The following is a 7,353-nucleotide window of genomic DNA, read 5'->3' as shown; positions in this document are numbered from 1 at the left end:
AACATGCGCCCATTTCCAAACCCAGGATTTTTTTCTTTGCTACAGACCCAAATTTTAATGTTTGTGTGTGTATGCTGGGGCGTGGGTTAAATATTTGGGGAGTAGATTGTTAAAATTTTTTTCCCGCCACTCACGGGAAGTAGTTTTTTAAAGGAAAACTTTTTAGCACCCAACCCAAAAAAAAAAAACATAAAGATTATTTTTTTTAAATTTAAAACAACAAAACGCCCCTTTTCCCTTTGCTATCAACTTGCCCCCCTTTTTCCCCTTTTCTAATTTTTTTTCTTTTTTTCTTTTTCTTCTTTTTCTTTCTTTTTTTCCCCTTTTTTACTTCCTTTTCCTTTCTTTTTTTCCCTTTACTGTTTACCTCATTCAAACTTTTTTCAGCCTTTTCCCCTTTTCAAAAAATTTAAGTGGCAATAAAAAAGATTTAAAAAAAGCTTTTTTGATAATCAATAAACAAAAATTTGGGTGAAAACTCGACATAAAAAGGAGCAGAAATGGCCCCTGAAATCGGGCTATCTATAAAATAAATTTAAAAATTTTAAGGGGAAAACGTAAAAAAAATTGGGAAAAAATTAAAAATTTGGGGGACACACTCAAGAATAAAAAAAAAAAACTTCCAGGTTTTCAACTACATACAAGTCCCCCTAGGGAACGAATTCTTCGTTCTAAATACACAACAAAAGGAAAAATAACGTCTAATAAACCCCCCACGTGAAAACCCCCACTCGCATTTAATAAAATATAACTCAATGCGCTGTAAACATATTCGATTTTAAGCGTTTCCAAGACTCACCCCGGGCAGTGTTTACAGAATAAGCCAAAATTTTTTTCCAACCCGTTCGCATCATACATGAAGCAATTCAATTAAGTCTAAGTGAAACTCTCCTGTTGAAAATTAATCAAGGTTCGGAGAGCTTAAGAAATTTGTGCTCTGGAGAGGCCGTTGCCTCCTTTCATCCGGCATCAGACTGGAGGGTTTCTTCAGGCTGATCTTTAAGTAGGTCTCGGTTCGCCGTTTAACAATGCCGTGTACCAGAGAGGTCATTGCAATGATTCTAGCGATGAAGAGAAAAGTGCAACTCAAACGGAAAGGATTGTTTGTTTGTGTTTCTTTTCTCCGGTGCGTCTGTTTTCTTCGTTTTTCCTTTCCCATCTCCTCTCTTCTCATCTCTCTCTCCTGTCTCTCTCTCACTCTCTCTCTCTCTGTCTCCTCTCTCTCACTCCCCTCTCTCTCTCTCCTCTTTCTCTCACTCCTCCTCTTCATCTCTCTCTCTTTCCTCTCTCTCCTCTCTCTCCTTTCTCCTCTCTCTCTCTCCTCCTCTCTCTCTCTCTCCCTCTCTCTCTCCTCTCTATAAATATATATAAATATATATATAACAATACATACCTACATATATATATGTATATTATATATATATATATAAATTATATATATATATATATTATATATATATATATATGTATATATATATACATATATATATATATATAAATATATATAGGATTAATATTATATATATATATATATACATATTTATATATATTATATATAAATATAAATATATATATATATATATATGTATATATATAGAATATAAATATAAAATATAATATTATACATATATTATATATATATAATATATACATACATATATCTACTATAATATATATATAATAAATATAAATTCTATACATATATATCTAAATAAATATATATTTAAATATACATATATCTTTATACATATATATAAATAATAATATATATATATATATATAAATACATATATGAATATATACATATATTCATAAATACATATAAATTAATTATAATATATAAATAATAAATAAATATATATATATATACATAATACCCATATAAAAATAATAATATAAATATATATATATATAAATATACATATATACATAAAACATATATACATAAATTATATATAAATATATATATATATATATAAATAATATAAATAAAGATAGATAATAGATAGATAGAAAGATAGATTATAGATATTATATAGATAAAAAAGATATAGAATATCTAGATATAGATATAGATATAGATATAGATATAGATCTATATAATCATAATTATAGATATAGATATAGATATAGAATATATATACATAATCTATATGTATAATATATAAATATAAAATAATATATATATATAATATATAATATATATCTATATATAAATATTGAGTGTGTATACACACAATCATTTTCATTTGTTTCTCTCCTCTCTCTCTTCTCTCTCTCATCATCTCTCATCCTCACTCTCTCTCTCTCTCGTCTCTCTTCATCCTCTCTCTCTCTTCTCACTCTCTCTCAGCCTCCTATACATTAGCAGTTTGGGAAAAACATCCAAGAACCCCCCGGCGTCCATTCGCAACACACACTGACACCTCCTCCATCACTCGCCACTTAAAGACGAGCGCATTCTCGGCCTATTTTCACGGAAAAAGCTCATCAAAGAAGGAACTCTCGCCCCGCACAGTGACTTCGCTCCCCCGCACTGCCACAACATTCTACTGTCTAGCTCGTTGTGCCCGCACGCAGCAAACATCTGAGTTTTTTGTCAAAAACTAACCAAAGGGGATGAGAGGAGAACAGATGTCGGGTTGCGGTAATCGTGCAGCGGCGACCCGACATCGCCAGAGAGAGAGAGAGAGACAGAGAGAGAAAGAGGGACGGAAGGCGAGACGGAGTGAGAAGGAGAGAGAGAGAGAGAGAGAGAGAGAGAGAGAGAGAGAGAGAAGAGAGAAAGAGAGAGAGTGAGAGAGAGAAAGAGAGAGAGAGAGAGAGAGAGGAGAGAGAAGAGAGAATTGAAGAGAGAGGAGAGAGAGAGAGAGAGAGAGAGAGGTGAGAGAGAGAGAGAGAGAGAGAGAGAGAGGAGACGATAGAGTGAGAGAGAGAGTGAAGAGAGAGAGGAGAGAGAGAGAGGGGAGATAGAGAGAGCGAGAGAGAGAGAGAGAGAGAGAAGAGAGACGAGAGTATATGATAGATAGAGAGAGGAGAGAGAGAGAGAGTGGAGAGAGGAGTATCGAGAGAGAGAAGAGAGAGAGAGTTGAGTAGAGAGGAGAGAGGTGGGGGGCCCCCTCAATTTGATCCGTATTGAATACCATCCACCTGTCCCTACTGTTGGTGTTGTTGATAAATGTTTCCGTTGAAACAGGTGTGCACCTTTTAGCGCGAGTTAGTGTTTAAATAATCGGCATTTGAACAGCCCAGTAATCACTATTACCTTATGTCAACTTAAATGGCCACGGCGCCTCGAAATCTAATCTAAAACACAATTAAATTTACGTAATTCAAAACCTCAAATTAATCCCCAAAAATAAACAACAGATTTACAACACAAACATCCCAAATCAGCAAACAGTACAAGATGTTCTAATGAATCACATTCGTGCTACATGTATATAGAGCAAATGTCCTTAATATCCTATTAGATACCGAGCGCATTAGCTACTAATTAACGCCATAACTATTGATGTCATAGTGCTTCCAATTGTAACTGGTGACATGAAGGCTAAATGGCATCCACTGTGTCCAGGAAACGCGGCATGCTGGCTCTTCTGTGTGCTCCTGTCCGTTTGCCACCAGTTTGATATGGGACAATATGCAACGAAACGCTAGACGTTTCAGCATCAAAGAAAATAATTAAACCGCTCATACACCTTCCAGGTATTAAAATTGATTCTGGTTCAACGATGTCGGGGAAAAAAAACTGTTAATATTAGATCATAAATGGAAGGACTTTAAAAATCATGTGCAATTTCTCCTATTTTTTGTCAGTGGACGAAAAATTAAAGTTAATAACTTGTCAGAGCAATTAAATAACTGTTGAAAGCGAAAAAAAAATGTCTATTGCGATTGCTCAATATCAATTACTGCTGGACACAATAGTCAAAACAATTGCTGTAAGACTAATTCTCTATACGGACGACTCATAATATACCGTCATAGAAATTAATAAAGAGATGTCCATAACCCGACGATGGAACAACTTGGCTAAAGACAATCGGCGGATCTTCCTTGCTCTTGAAGGATTCCAAATATATTTTTCAGATAAACTTTATGTAAATATATATTGATTCTCAAATTCGGAGGAGGCGCGGAGGCAGTGGGCCTCCGACTCGAATTTAAGATCTGACACTACGACGCCGAGGGGAGGAGGAGGTGAAGGAGGGGGGGGGGAAGGAGGTGAGTGAGGGGACGGAGGAAAAGTAGGAAGGGAAGGAGGGGGGAGAGGGATGAAGGGAGAGGGAGGAGGTGAAGGGAGGGGAGGAGGAGGTGAAGGGAGGGGAGGAGGAGGTGATGAAGGAAGAGAAGGAGGTGAAGGAGGGGGAGGAGAAGGAGGTGAGTGAAGGGACGGAGGAAAAGTAGGAAGGGAAGGAGGGGGAGGTGGTGAAGGGAGAGGAGAAGGTGAAGGAAGGGGAGAAGGAGGTGAAGGAGGGGGAGCAGGAGGTGATGAAGGAGAGGGGGAGGTGAAGGAGGGGGAGAAGGAGGTGATGGAGAGGGAGGAGGAGGTGAAGGAGGAAGTGATGGAAGGGGAGGAGTAGGAGGAGGAGGTGAAGGAAGGCGAAGAGGAGGTGAAGGAATGGGAGGGGGAGGAGGAGGAGGAGAAGAAAAGGAAGAAGAAGAAGAAGAAGCAAAAGAAAAAGAAGAAGGAGGAGAAGGAGAAGAAGGACAAGAAGAAGAAGAAGAAGGAGAAGGCAAGGAAGGGGGAGGAGGAGGGGGAGGAGGAGTAGGAGGAGAGGGAGACAGTAAGGAAGGAGGAGGAGGAGGAGAAGATAAAGGAAAGAGGAGGAGGAAAATTTGGAAAAAGTAAGAGGAAGGGGAGGAAGAGGTGGAGGAGGAAAAGAGGAAGAGGAGGTAAAAGAGGAGGTATAGAAAGAAGAAGAGGAGGCATTTACACACACACACACACACACACAAACACACACAAACACACGCACACACACACAAACAAAAACACAAACACACACCCACACACACACACATGTACACAAACTGTACATATATAAAAGGGCTAATCAGTTCTCCTTTTCCAGACGGTTCCCTTCAGCTCCTCCCTCTGGTTCTCCTCCCTTGTTCCCTCTCCCTCTCCTCCTCCTCCTCCTTCCCGCCCTTCTAGACTCCCGTTATACGATCCTGTATAATTCCTACATCATTAATCAGAGCCACAACGAGAGGACAAACATCTCACCAAGGCGATATATTTGCAGACAATCCTGCCGTGAGATTAATCATGGTAATGAATGCCGTGCTCTGTCAGAAAGATTAATATGTTGGACTTCTTCCTCGCATCTACGGGAACGCCTCGTGACGGCTGGGTCGAAATGCCCAAGAACGGCGCCGCCCTTCGTGGCGTGGGCAGGTTTGTGTCAGGGCGGGCGTACGCATATTGTTTTGTGCTTGTATGTGAGGTTGTATGAATTGTATGCATGTATATGTACAAATCTATTTGTGTTTATATAGGAACACACACATATACACACACACACAATATATATACTATAGATATATATATAATATATATATATATATTAATATATATATATATATATATATATATATATATTATATATATATATATATATATATATATATATATATAATATATATATATCTAAAAATAAAATTTACATATATAAATAATATATATAAATATATATATTAATATATATATATATATATATGTAGAGTTTATCAGAGGATCAGCGCTTCTCTACTCCGAGTCGACCCTATTGTGCAAGAAAAAATCGAAGTCAGATATGTATCCACGACCAGCCGATTCTTGCTTACAAAACAGCAATTTTTTCTTTGTACTTTTCCCCTGTACAATCGGTAGACGAGGGTGCGACGACAAGGCAGGAAGAAAAAGTAGAGGTAAAAAAAAAAAAAAAAAAAAAAAAAAAAAATCCCTCAGTGGTCACATGCCTCTTTCTCTTGTACAATAACATAGAGCCGATATTATTGTACAAAAAAGCCACACCCTCCCATCCTCCCCCCTCCCCATCCCCACCCCCCCCTCATTCGCCCCCATCCCCCATACCCCCTCCTTTCCCCCATTATCATAATCATTGTCATGATTCTCATACTTATTATCATCCCCATTACTATGATTACTCTTATCGTTATCACCATTATTATCATGATTATTATAATCACTATCAACATCATTAGCATGATTATCAAAATTATCATTATCGTAACTGTTATCACCAGTATTAGTAGAATAAATGTAAGATAAGTAAATAGCTATACGCCTATTGCCACCCTTCTGTGTCCCAAATATTTTTCCTCATTTACAACAGTTGCCCCAGAAATAAAAATAAAGATAAAAATTATCGTCCTAATAAGAGCGCCAGCCAAGAGGACAACGAGATTAAGTGAGAAAGAGCTTAATAACAAGGGATAATCACCCTGAGAAGCTACAGTAAACAAAGCGAAATATGGGCTAAGGGCGAAACTTCGGTTCCCTTAAGAGGACCATCAAGGGCGCCCCTTACGGAGAGAGAAAACAGAGGAAATTAAGGAAGCTCCAAGGTCCATAAGCGTGCCGCGGGGAGAGCTTTGGGAACGAGGCACAACAGTCGTGGAAAGTTTGTATTCCCAGCGAGGTCTTCGGTTTTCACAGCCAGAGAGGCACTGCTGCGGCGGAAGTGCCAAAGGCTTCACTAGCTATGGCAAAGGGCACTCTGGGAAATTTGGGCTTTTATCATGGTCTTCGCTGTCGTGGATGAAAAGGCTGGGACTTATAGTTTTGCATAATTTTTATCTTATATTAAAAATAATGTCTTTTTATCCGTTGTATTGTTTGCACAATATAAATTTTGCAAGACATTTCTAGCAAACATATTATAAATATTACTTCAAAACGCATAATTCCTACATATAGGGATGAAGTATTATCACCATATATCAATTTTATGAAATGGAGGATAAAATATTATCCATATTTATCATCAGCAGCAAATAAGGGATAATACAAACAACACACACACATATATATGAATGGAAAATATAATCATATGAACGAACCCTCCCGAGCAGACAGGATATCAGTAAAATCCTCGAACCACGTCAGTACAAGTATACATATGGCCGAGCGAACAGCAGGAAACACATATCAGCAGCCCCTGAAGTGAAAAGGCATATATCACGGCACGGCGATGGGCGTGAGGCTAAATCTTTGGCTATTATTGGCCAGGAAATAAGTTTTCTCTAAGTGCTTGCCGCCAGTCTAAATCAATGTCCGTTTGCTCTGTCTTTTGCCAGTGTGTGTGTGTGTGTGTGGGGGTGTGTGTGTGTGTGTGTGTGTGT

The sequence above is a fragment of the Penaeus japonicus genome, unplaced genomic scaffold (assembly GCF_977035675.1).
Source record: "Penaeus japonicus unplaced genomic scaffold, GWHDUDI00000001_assembly GWHDUDI00000019, whole genome shotgun sequence".
NCBI lineage: Eukaryota > Metazoa > Arthropoda > Malacostraca > Decapoda > Penaeidae > Penaeus > Penaeus japonicus.
The sequence above is the reverse complement of the archived record's forward strand: the minus strand, read 5'-3'. Positions refer to the sequence as shown.